General features: G+C 40.5%; 1 protein-coding gene across 2 annotated transcripts in view; it reads right to left on the bottom strand.

The window, feature by feature from the left end:
* The window catches only part of RDX (radixin), a 53,974-nt gene extending 42,421 nt beyond the window's left edge, over window positions 1–11,553 (bottom strand). For both annotated transcript variants that reach the window (XM_080930373.1, XM_080930374.1), the window contains exon 1: window positions 11,093–11,553. The gene's annotated coding sequence lies outside the window, so the exon portion shown is untranslated. The remainder of the gene's footprint in view (window positions 1–11,092) is intronic.
* Window positions 11,554–13,688: the final 2,135 nt, after the last annotated feature.

Here is a 13,688-nt window from a genome sequence, read left to right as displayed (position 1 = left end):
TTCTTGCTCAGGCTGGTCTCAAATCCTGGGCCATTCTTCTGCCCAGTCTCCAACATGACTGGTATGCCTCTGATTTTTATACGTACTTCCCTCGTTCATTATTAAGCTCTTAAATGTTCAGTTTCCAATCATGATTTTTAATAATTTTAAAATGTTTTTGTTATTGTTTTCCTACTTTAAAATTTCAAATTGGAGAGTTTTAGGTCAATAGGTAAAATACCAATTTTGTGTAGCTTCTGCATTTCTTTTAATATTTAAACTTTAGTGCACTGTCACTTATTCCAGATATAAACAAAAATACTACATGGTATGCACTGGGTACATGTTAGATCAAGCTAAGACAAGCGTTTATTTTAATCTGTCATTCTACTCTCACTTTAGTCTGTTTAACCAATCTGACAGAAATACATTAAGTTTTCCAAACTGACTTCTGATAAGATGTCAATGTTTCACTTACATAAATGTGTAGGCTGGTATCGGGTAAGCAGTTCCAGAACTGTTACATCTTTCCAGTAAGAGCCCTCTCCTTAAGTAGTAATTTAACTGTACAGACACCCAAGTGGACTGCTGCCTGCTCAGCATTGGATGTTACTTCTCTTTAATCTAGCAATTGCCAGCATCTTGAGCAGTCAGCTGTCAATTTAATTCATCCCCCCTGGCGTTGATCTGACTTTTACTTTTTACAGTTACTTTCCTGTAGTGTCAGATTCCCTACAAACTGCCAGAAATCTGCTAAGTTTCCTCATTAAAGCCTTAGCTTTGCTTGGATTCTAGCAATCGATTAGTGACCACCTCTTCTTCTGCCAAGGTACTTTTCACTCAGGACTTCTCTCTGGACACATTCTGACACTTTCCTATCTAATCTTTGACCATGTTGTCAAATTTTCCATCCTTTTAACTGAGCAATACTCCTCTAGCCAGCAGATTTCTACAGCTGAGTGTCTATATGTCTTGCATTTTCAGGCAAGGTCTCGAAAAGTGGCTCTGGCAGGCCTAGGATTCACACACTTGAGGTAATCCTCCCATCTCTTCCTCCAGGGTGCTAGAATTATACAGGTGGGAGTCGACAGGTCCAGCTTCTCCAGATTTCAGATTGATGTGTACGTGTGTTTGTGTGGATGTATGCCACATGTGTGCAGGTGCTCACTGAGGCCAAAAGAGGATATCAGATCCCCTGGCACTAGATTTACCGGCAGCTGTGAGCTATTTGATGTGTGTTCTGGGACTCAAACTCCAGTCCTCTGAAAGAGCAAGAAATGCTCCTAATCTCTCTAAGCCCCATTCTCAGTCATTTTCAATGTATTTTATCTATGATTTAAAATTTTGGTGTTTTATTTATAGAAAAATATCTTTAAAGATTTTAAAATTTTCATTTCTATGTATGTGAAGGTGTTTGCTGAGGCCAGAAGGGGATGTCAAATTTTCCTGGAGCTTGAGTTAGAGGTGGCGGTGAGTGGTCCAATTTGAGTGCTAGGAACTTAGCTTGGGTCCTTTGGAAGAGCAGCAATGGTTCTAAGCACTAGGCAATCTATAACATTCCTAGAAAAGTCTTTTTTTTTTTTTTTTTTTTTTGACTGAAAAAAAAAGTTTAATACTTTTATGGTATAATATTTAAATTTCTTTTATTCTTATATTTACTTTATATCTCTTTAAATTAGATTTTTCAGCTCGAAGAGACTTGTTTTTCATAGCTGATCATTTTAGAGAGCTTAAACCCCTAGTGAATTCTCCAAAGTAGGAACCTTGCCAGCCATACTGCACTGCATATCCCTGTGCAGGGGCTTCGGGGGTGTTTCTTTGTGGCCAGCAATATTATAACAGTCCCCATCACAATAATCACAATACTCTCCAGAGGGCTTGTTGGTTTTTTTTGTTTGTTTGTTTGGTTGGTTGTTTTTTTTTTGTTTTGGTTTTTTTGTTTTGGTTTTTGTTTGTTAAGAATTATTTTACTTATATAAGTACACTGTTGCTCTCTTCAAACACTGCAGAAGAGGGCATCAGATCCCATTACAGATAGTTGTAGGCCACTATGTGGTTGTTAGGATTTGAACTCGAAACCCCTGGAAGAGCAGTCAGTTTTCTTAACCACTGAGCCATCTCTCTGGCCCCTAGAAATTTTAAAGTTTTTAAAAGTCACATGTAAAACTCTCTGAAAAGCATATTCCACTAACCTGATACCTTCCACAATATGATATGCACAGGAATTCTACATTTAAAATTTCTAGGACAAACTATGTGTAAGTGGAATTAAAATCTAAGTTTCAGTCAAGTTAGTGATCAATGAACAATGTTCATATCAAGATATTACTTACCACAAATGGTGCATATCCAGTCACTTCTTAGGATCATATATTTTAAATAAAACTACCATTTCCCAATAGCAAAATAGAAAATAAAAGATTACATGAAAAGTCAAGGAACTATTCTACTTCTAACGTGAAACTAACTTGTTTTCAGCATCTTTTCTCCTCTCTATCTGTATATCGCTGCCAAACATACAAACTGGTAACCCAATCATTGGGGAGTTCACTCGCTCCTTTTGTGTAACTATTCATAAAGCAATGACTCTCTTCTCCCCTTTAATTTTAAAAAAAAAATGTTTGCTTTGCAGACTTATTAATGTGACCAATTTCGCCACTCCAGTTTCTCCCACTCCTGCATTCCTTACAGAAGTTCTACCCTATCTCTTTTCCATACCAACTTCCTCAAAAGCACAAAGGCAGCAGCAACCACCTAGTTGTCAGTTTAGGGGCTTCAGTCTGAAGAGATGCTGGCAGCAGCTGTTTCCCACCCCACCACCTTCCCACATGAACAAACAAAATGCCACCAAAAAGAAAGAAAGAAAGGAAAGAAAGAAAAGAAAGAAAGAAAGAAAGAAAGAAAGAGAAAGAAAGAAAGCACTGATATATAACACATAGCATCCCCTGTCCTTCAACTTTGAGGCTAACCTTCGCCACAGTGGCTCTCTGCTGAAGCAGGGGCATGACACACCCACAGGTCAGATTCTGCAACACTGGAGTCTATTAGTGGCTCACACTCAAGCTTCAATAATTAACACCAAACTAATTTTACTCTCAAGTTATTCTTTTCCCACGGACTAATTATAATTATTTTCAGTCTTTTGGGATTTGAACTATGGAAGAGCACAATAGTTGTCTTTATATAAAATTCTAAAAGAACTCTTGGCCAATTCACTGGGAAACTAGGAAGCAATACAACAAAAACAAGTTTAAAATGCATCGATTAAGTAAATGGCAGGAAAATCAACAGTTACAACACTGATAAAGAACTTATCAATTCATTTTCTTCTCCATGTGGGACACTCTATCGAAGCCTATGAACCACCTCCCAGAGGTGTTTAAGCTCATAAAATAAATATATGAAATGCATAACATTACAAGAAACCTATCATGCTTGAATGTAATTATCAAAACTTAAAATAAACAAATCTATGTCAGATATATCCAATACACAAATATATCTGATTCTTTTCCATCACTTTAAATAACAGTACTACTGGATTTAATCACCAGACTTGTAAGTAAAGATCATCATAAATACTATAATGAGGGCTGGAGAGATTCTCAGTGGTTAAGAGCGCTGACTGTTCTTCCTGAGTTCAATTCCCTGCAACCACATGGTGGCTCACAGTCATCTTTAATAGGATCAGATGCCCTCTTCTGGTATGTCTGAAGATAGCAAGTGTACTTATAATAAACAAACAAACAAATGCTTCTCCTTTCTGGTAAAAGTTACGAATATTTAAAAAAAAATACTGTACTAAGATGACTTGAATGTATTACAAAATCCCTGATAAGTCTTATGGAAACAATGTCTCTTATACTGCTGCATTCATAACAGAATATGTGAAAAAGGATACAACTTTATCCAATTCACACAGTGAGGTTTAAAGCCTTAAAAATACCAAGAAATGTTTATTATAAATATCCGCTTAATAGTGCAATAATACCTTTTTTAACTTTTTAATTTCCAAGTGAAGTGCGAGGACAAGGCTATCTTCCCACCTGCAGAATGCTCACTTTCAAAGTACTTACAGATGTGTTCCCTTTTTCATAACTGCCTGCCTTCTTCTCCCCACCCCAGTATTCCAACCCTACACCTCCAAAAAGGAAGGACGGCATGGAACTAGTTAGTGAGGCCAGAGCCCTTCAAAACCTGGACCTGGGTTCTGAAGGTCCTATTCTATTTTCTTCATGCAGTTGCAAACGACAAAAGGGACTTCTATGTTTTCAAAATATTTTTAAGAAAATATTTGCAAGTGTTGGGAAAATTTTATTTTCTGAACTTATATGCAAAACAGAACAGAAAAATAACATATCTTGAATTTTAATTCTGACCTAAAAATTTTTAAATCTTTAAAATTGATACTAAATTAAAGTTATATTTTTTTACACTGGTATAAAATTTATTTTGCTACAGATTTTTCATTGATATATATATATATATCTTATATTGATACAAAAATTGGGATTAATATTGTTACTCTTAGACATTGTGCCTATGCAACTCATTAAAAAAGACAAAGCTCAGACTTAGTCCTTCTACAACTATTACAAATTTGTTTTCAGATGACTGAACAATATGAGTTTAAGATCCAGATAACAAACTTGTGGTTTTGAGTTAATTATAAAAGGGTGTTTGAGATATTTCAATTAGAAATAGCTGAGAGTGTATCTGAGACTTGTTCATGTGGTAGTATTCTATGTTTGGAAGATATTTTAAAAATATTTGCAAGTTTTAAGAAAATTTTAACTTCTAAAACTTTAATGCAAAACAAACTACAAAAATATCTTAAATTTCAATTCTGACCTAAAAAAATTTTGAAATAATCTATATTGTTACTAAGGTGATCAGAATGGCAAATTAATCATTTGTAAATATGTGTTAAAATGTAAGTAAGACAGCCATCTCTAGTTCAACTTCTCCATTTTTACATTTAAGAAAACATTTTTTAGGTGCTGGAGAGATGGCTCAGTGGTTAAGAGCACTGACTAATAAGTTCAATTCCCAGCAACCACATGGTGGCTCACAACTATCTGTAATGGGATCTGATGCCCTCTTCTGCTGTGTCTGAAGACAGTGACAGTGTACTAAGATATAAAATAAGTAAATCTAAAAAAACCAAACATTTCTATGCCATTAGAAATGGTAAGAGGAAAGCAGATTCATGTAGCAGTAAAGAACCAAAGACTCAACTCTGAACTCACAAATATCTCTACGTCTTACATATTTGGAGTCATTAGACATTATTTAGCAGTAGCTGGGTTGTTGCTTTTGATGGTGATCTAGGCTTACAGGTAATGCTTCAGCTGTTGGTGATTTTCAAGGACAACATTTTCTTCTCATCTTAATGTTATAAAATGGCCAAGCTAGTAAGAATCAGCAAGACAACAAACACAACCAACCCACGTCAGTTATTTCACTGAAGTCAAGAATTAAAGTAAATGTCACATTTGATAAGGACTCTAACTATCATGCTGCCTGTTTGAGGTACGCATAGTGATCTTTCCCACCTATACGCCTCTACTTAAAACCAAGCTAACTGTCTAGTTTCTCTAAATATAGAACCTAAAAAAAAAAAATTAAGTATTGATTCTCGTGAATCTAACAAAGTTTAATCCATCCCCATACAAAGAGTGTCCAACTTTTGACACTTCAACATGGTGCTGTCCTCTACAGATGTGTGGGGTGTACATAGCTATCCTAAGAGACATAGTAGCCAACAGACCTAACACACTTGAAAAGACACTGCCAATTACCCATAGCTAAAATGCTGTATGTCCTCACTGTCCATTTTATCAAGGGAGGACTCCTTTTTAAGGACAAATACATCTACCCTGGCTGTCTTTTATTCAAAGATTATTAATTTATAGAAACAAATATTTAAAAATTTTTAAAACTAGAAAGAAATATCCAGAATTGAAAAGATGATCCTTAGAACGTTACACTATCACTAACCCTGCTGACATAGGCTACAATCCACTTAACACACTTAAGCTATTCAATATGGCACATCTTCACCCTGTCAGCTCCTCAGTATCTTTCTCATGTTGAAGGCCATATTGTAACAATTGCCTGCATATATGACTGACACCTTAAAAAAAGTTCAGCAAACTTTCTCTGTAAAGGACCAGGTAAACAAACATGTGGTTTCATAAGCCACAGTCTTACGCTGCAATCATTCAAATAAAACTCTACTTGTAAAAACTGACAGGAGGCTGGATTCAGTCCTGTAGAATAATTTAATAAAGCATTCTAATGGCAATTCATGTTTTTCATTTTAAAATTTAAGTTCTGAACCTGGAGTGTTAGTTACATGCTAACTACATACTTAAGCACTACTAATGTATGAGGTCACTTTAGATCATTTGGGGACAAAAAAAGAATTCATTGTATTTGGAATATTACTAGGAAAATGATGGAACAGAATCAGAAGAAAACAATCTGATCAACATTGGCAAAACAGAGATATGGAACATGCTAGAATCCTGGCCAAGGAGCAGAAAACATCTTGGGAGAAGCTTCTGAAAATGAACCCTCCCCTATCCCTTGGATACTTGTATCTAGACAATGTACTCAACTCATCCCTACAGCTAACCAAAGTAAAAAAAAAAAAATCATCTTAGTCTAAGCTAATGGGAAAGGCCCCAGACCACAGTTGAGAATTTTCTAGTACTTTTACTCAGTGTATCTAAAATGATGTAAAGACACAAAACCTTACAGTAAGCTTATTTCAGCGTTTTAAAAATTAAAAAAAAATAGAAATAACTAAAATTTAGAGAAAAAAATCCTTTAGATTCAATTAGTGGTAGTACAATTTAAAAAGTTACCCCACTATCTCAGACAAAATAATAATGCGATACTCCTTTGCTACTGTATGTAAAAGCATACCCAATCTCCACCCCACCAATGGAGATTGATCCTATTAGATCCTCTATCACCCAACTCTATCTGCTGCTATTTATTTATTGTTGAGATGGGGATCTTACTATGTTGTTCAGACTGACCTTGAACATGCAATCCCCTGCTTCATACCAGGACAATTAGGATCACAGATCTGTGCCACATGGCCCAGTTTAAAACATCTTTCAATACAGTAAAGATTTTTTTGTTCTTGCTTTTTTTTTTTTTCTCTTTCAAATTGGAGATCAGCCAATTCTCTCTGCAAAAAGGCAAAGACTAACTATTTCAGGTTTTGTAAATCAAATGGTTTGCCATCATGAATCAAAAGAAGCCACAGACAGTATGTAAACAACCAGCATGTACAAGCTCCAATAAAACTTTAATTTTTTAATTTTTAGTTTTTCAAGACAGGATTTCTCCATGTAGCATTGACCATCCTGGCCTCAATTTATAGAGGTCCACCTATCTCTGCCTCCCAATTCCTGTTGGGAATAAAGGCCTGTGTTACCACTGCCTGACCAATAAAACTATTTACAGAAATGTGAGCAGGCTAGATTTGTTCTACTGGCTTTGACTGGCCAATACACAAAACAGTTGCCCATCTTTCCAAGTAAATTAACTTGGAAATTAAATTCCAAGTAAAATAACTATTATTTCCAGTGTATATAAAACAAAAAAAAATCAGCATTTTTTGGGGTTATGTCACTCACTAGATGAATAAATTTAGTGACCTTGTTTGTATATATAAAACTCAATACATGTACATTAGAATTATACTTAAAAGATCAACTATAAAAAAAGCTTACTCATACAAATTTATAGCAAATACCTATTCAACAAAACTAAATTATTTAATCAAGGTACGGTGGCATATACCTTTAATCTCAACATTCTGGAGACAGAAAATCTGAGTTCCAGGCCAGCGTGGTCTACATAACAAGTTATAGGACAACCAAGGCTACTACCCTTGTTCGATACAAATAAAAACAAAAGTCCTACTTATTTAAAATTGGCCAATTTGCAAGCACTTCTATACACAATTGTTTAGTATGGAGGAAACCCATAACCCCACTTTTCCCACTAACCCAGTTACTAGCTAGAGTCTATTAAAGACAGAAGAAATTAACCACATAGACAATTATTCCTTTCCATAGTAGTTTCCAGGTTTTAAAAAAAACATATAGATGCTGCTATAAATAATAAACCTGTTTCAGAAGACATTTTATGCTTATGTGTGTGTGAGAGGTATGTATATGTACATGTTTTTGTGTGTGTACAAATTTTTACTGAGAATTTACACTATGGGAAGGAAAAAGTTAAACCTCACCATTAATTATAAAGCAATATATTTACACAATACTTCCGAGAATTAGTATAACAAATTCTATTAATTTCATTGAAATGGTGGGAATTTAAAAAATACAATATACTTGATGTTTAATATAAGTAATAAACAGCATGTGAGGATTTGCTACAGCACAACCTTGTATTAGCAGACTGGAGACCCACAGATGAGAAACAAAGTGTGTTCATCCTCGAAGGAACACTACCACCTTCTACACACAAAGCAATTACTATGAAGAGTGGGGCCATGGGCAGGACTGCAGAGTTTTGGGGCACGAAGATGAGCTTTTGATTCTATGGCTTTACGTCTTTCTGAGTGTTACAGCCTTACCATGTAGTATATTATTTTTATAGTTTTTAATGGTTTAAAACTACATCAAAGCATACAGAACCCTAAAGAATGGGGCAGACTGGATAGCTGTAAAACACATGAGAGAGAACAGAATAATTCTGAGGTCAGACTGGATGAGCTTGCTATTGGAGTCTGAAGACAGGGCTTTCCCAGAACACCCTCTAGTGACACCTATGGTTGAGAAACTTAAAATAACCCTATGGAGCAGCAACTTAATCCATCTCCCTATTCAGGATGCCAACAGGGTAAAGTGGTACCCACCAGTTCTTGATTTGCAGGGGGCCCAAGGAGTGATTTCCTTACTTCCCAGACTGCAGCAATAAGAGGCCCAAGCCATCAGCAAGAGTGACTTACTCTCCCAGGCTTCACCAGTAACAGGAAACTACTGAATATGGATTGGAAACTATGCGTATGCTCTATCTGCATAGTTCGGCCATCTCTACCTCAACAGGACAATATTTTAAAAGTCTTGGTCCTTGGGGGGAAAGTTTAGATTTGCCACCCCATTTTTAAATGGCTTAATTTAAAATATGTTAAGTTTTAAATGAATGAAAATTCTGGAACTCATAGTCACTCAACATTTCAGAACCTACTATATTAGACTATACATAATTTTCTATTAGATTTAAAAAATGAAAATAAAATAAATCTGTAAGTCTTCCAACCACTCACCAGAGATTAAAAACTAGTTAATAAGAATCCATTCTGCTCTTGGGAATGGTGAAGCAAGGAACAAAACTCAGTTGGTGCACCTATCTCCCATCCCCCACCCCCAAATACTGACAGCTACTAAGAGAGGGAGAAAGCAAACCTGTTGTTCCTAAACACTGCACAGAAATGAAGCTGTGTAATTTCCACCCAGGTAATCATAATTCCCACAAAATTAAGCTCCTATGTGTTTTTCTCACAGCAAAATCTACTAAATCTATTCTACAAACACCTGAGCTCCTCCTACATTCTCTCCTGTGTGAAGCTACATTTGAACAAAACAGTATGTAGGGCCCACAGAGGCAAGGGCTTAACATTGAAGTGTCACAACCAAATTCCTCATGTAGACAAGCTAAAGATTTCCTAGTGACAACTCAAGTACCTTCCAAAATACAGTTTCTAAAGGGATTTAGGCAAAGAAAGCCAGTGTGGTTGTTTTCACAGCATACTGACAATTTGAAAAGGAGGCTGAAGAAATTATTATTATGAAAGATAAGGTAGACACTGAATACAAGTGACAAAAATTCTAAAGATTAAAAAAGAAGAAGAAACCACAATCCTAAACATCAGGCTCTCTTTTCAGATCTGATGGGGCTGTTTTGACAAGCAGATTAAGCCATTATTTATGCAGCAAAACGAACAGGGCAATTGTTTATTCTGTGTTCCGTCATAGTCTTATAAGTATTCTATTAAAAAAAAAAAAAAGATGCTCGGTCCACAATAGATTACAGTGTCCAAGTACTCTTTTATCACACGCCCTTGTTATCTTGGGCTTTTACATTTACATCATGCAAATCTTGGTGCCTCCACACAGCCAACAGGGCATCTCCCTCATGTCTCTATTTACAAAATCTCAACTGTACTTTTAAATATATATATATATGTATGTATGTATGTATGTATGTATGTATGTATGTATGCATGCATGTATGTATGAACTTCTTCAAACACATTTCCAATGAATAAGCACTCTTCTAGGGGATGTTGGGGTGGGGGTAGGGGGACAAAACCACCCAAAATCCTGGCAACGTTTACAGAAACATCTGTGTAGGGAACAGGCGTGCTGTTTCAACTGAAATAACGAAACCCTTCCAAACTTAGCTGGGAGATGGGAGTTTGGGAGCCCCGAAAGGTAGAAATGCTTAGTTTCCTGGTGGGGTCTGCTAACGCTGCGCCAGGCGAGCGACTCCACGGTGCGAGCAAGTCGGGGGCCCGGGAGGGCACCGGCAGCGACTGCAGCCCCAGGTAAGGGCGGCCGGGAGCCCGGGCCTGGCCTCGCGGGCTCGAGCGCCGGGACCCGGCAGCGCGACGGCCTTTCCGCTGCTAGGGCGTCCGCACGCTCTCTAGTAATCCAACACCCCGACTTTCAAACGGGAGGCCGGGGGAGAAGTTCTAGCCCCGCAGACCCCCGTCCCCGGGTTGCCGGAGAGCATGCGACCTACGCTCCACGCGGCTCCCGGGGGCGCGCCGGGCCGAGCCCGGGGCCCAGTCCACGGCGGCGGGAACCCGCACCGCCCGACGCCCGGGGCGGCCAGGCCGACGGCGGACGGGGCGGCGCGGCGGGAGACTCCGGGTAAGTGGCGTGGCTCGGCCGTTAACGAGCGCGGCGCCTCTCGGGCGGGCCAGGCACGAGCCCGTCTGTGAGGCGCGCCAGGCCCCGGGCCGCGGCGCCACAGCCCGGCAACTTCTGGCCGCCACCTCAGCGCCTCGGTGGGGAGAGCGGCTCCCGGGCCTGGGACGGGGAGCGCGCCGAGCAGGGCTTACCCCGAAAATGAGAGGCTCCTTCCTTGCCCGCCGCCGGCTGGCTGAGGGGCGGCTCGGCGGGGGCGTCGCGGCTGGCTGCGAGCGAGCGGAGAGCCGGTGGCGGTGCGAGCCTTGGGCCGCCTGAGAGAAGACGCGCCGCAGCCGCCGCAGACAGCTCGGCAATATGGCCGCCCGGCGCCTCCTCGGGGGGGAAGGCGGGGCCGCCCCGCGCCCCCTCCTCCCGCGGCCCGCCAGTGGCGGGGCGAGGCCGGGGCTCGAGCGCCAACACCGCGGCCGCAGCGAGAGCGTGTCTCCCGGCCTCCCTGAGGGGGGCGGGCTCGGCGCCACGGGCGGCGTGGAATGAGCCTCGGGCGGTGGACGCGCTGCGGGGGCCTTCGCGAAGCCTTCCCGAGGGACGAGGACGCCGCGGGCCGGCCCGAGTCCCGAGACCGCAGTGAACGAAGCGGAGCCGCGCGGCCCGAAGCTCGCCGTGCGCCCGCCGCCTGCCCCCGCCCCGCGAGTGGAAACTTGAAACTCCCGCTGGTGCCGGGGAACTCACGGAGGGCGTTTCCAGCGCCCCCGAGGTGGAGCTGTTCCCAAGGAGGAGGGGGACCCGGGGCAGCCGCTGCGGGGGTGTTTGGTGCTAGGAGAGGGAAATGGGCCCAGTGTGTGCAACAGACGAGCATTAATTTATGCGGGTTTTCAACCAGCTAGAAGGGCTGGCTGGTTTTAATTTTGCAGTGTTTCTAAGTTCCCTCAAAACGCCAGTTGGGATGACCCTACAGTGCGATCGGGTTTGTTAGCAGGGATAATCGTTTGGCAGCTAGAAGGAGTAGGCTAAGAAGAGAAAGTTGGAGGTAGGGCCCAAAGAACAACCAAACCTCAATTATTCTAGACTTGGACAGAGTTACCAGTCTGACCCTGATCTCACGGTATCCGCTCACAAGAGAGACAGTGGCTGGCTTCTGGTGGGGTTATCTCGGTGCTGCCAGCCCTCGGTCCTTTCTGCTGGGATTTAGAGTAATTCTTAGTACACACAGCAGCGGTCAAACCTTACTAGCCTGCCGCATTCCGTTGACAGTGCTTTACTCAATATCTCTTTCGTAAACGAACCTTAAATACAAATGTGACGCGAGTGTACTTAATTCTTACAGAATAAATACGTCATCTTGGGGGCAGCCTTAGACTTGCCTTTGCCGAAACAGTAGCTTTTCCAGGGACTCTGCAGATCCTTTTGTTAAGCTTCCTCTCCAGTGAGCTACCACCATGACCCTCAGAGCCCTCACTAAACAATTAAAAAGCCCCCTGAGACTCCAGGTTAATCTCAGAAGTCTTTAGATTGCAAATTCCTCAAGGATGGGAACCAGGTGTGTGCTTTGTAACCAAACAGGTTTATGTTTTGTAGTTCTTTCTCTCCGGGCCAACAGAACACTGGCTGACCCTCTCTCTCCATTTGTTTGGATGCAGCAAAGATAGGGACGGTAAAAATGTTAGGCAAATCCCTAAGTAGTACACTAGTCAAACTAACGTCAGTGGCACACTCTGCAACTGAAAGAGGAGCATTCACTCTTGGTCTTATGTGCAGAACTGTGACGTGCTTTCACATGACTACCTCGTTTAATGATTACAACAACCCCCGGGCTCAGGGTAAAAACTATTAATGGCATTAAAATAAGCTAATGAATAAAGGGGAGTTTCAAAAACAAAGTTGTCAGTGTAACCTGGCTAGGAAATGGCAGAGCCATGACCAAACCCAAATGCGTGTTTGGCTCAAAAGCCTTAATCTAAAAGCCATGATCTCATCCTATGTCCTGCAGTAGCAGATGGGAACCCAAGTTGTAACATTTCAGTTGCTATCATATTAGTAAATATTTAAGTAAAAGATAGAACTCAAGCTGCTAAGATAAAAAGGGTACTCTCGAACGTTATGAATGGCGATGGAAATGGAAACAAATACTTTAGAAAGCAATTTGGTGGGGTGAGTCCACACTAAGGTCCATAACTCAGAACACATAACCCTGCATTTGGGGTTATTTCTGAAGGAAGTACTCTGAAATAGACCAAAAACCCCATCACAGTAATACCTATTAGAAAAATTAAAGCAGAAACACACATACTGTTGCTTTACCTTGTTCTTCCCGTCAGATATTAGCACTTTAAGTACTGAATATTCAATCAAAATATCCCAAAGCCTTCGTTGTTGTGGTGTTAGTATGTGTGTCCCCTGGTGCTGAGAACTGAATTTCCTTGCTGAGCAAATGCTCCTCCACTACTACCCAAAACCTAACCCTAAACAGTTCAGCTTCAGAGGAGGAAAGAACTATACATATTTCCTAAAACAGCCTTGTTCTGGAAAGATACCTGTTGTTATTCAATAGTTTTAAAGACATATTTTAAATTACATGGAAGATGTTTTAGGATCATAGCCAGGTTTAGGGCACATATCTTTAATCCAAACACTTGAGAGGCAGAAGCAGAGTTGAAGGCTAGCCTGGTCTGCAGAGTGAGTTTCAAGATAGCCAGAGGTATGTGCTGATGCCCTGTCTCAAAAGAAAAATGTAAAACAGTATATTGCCAAAATGTCTACACTACACTCTCACTAGACCTCACCACAGTG

The sequence above is a fragment of the Micromys minutus genome (assembly GCF_963924665.1).
Source record: "Micromys minutus genome assembly, chromosome: 16".
NCBI lineage: Eukaryota > Metazoa > Chordata > Mammalia > Rodentia > Muridae > Micromys > Micromys minutus.
The sequence above is the reverse complement of the archived record's forward strand: the minus strand, read 5'-3'. Positions and strand labels throughout refer to the sequence as shown.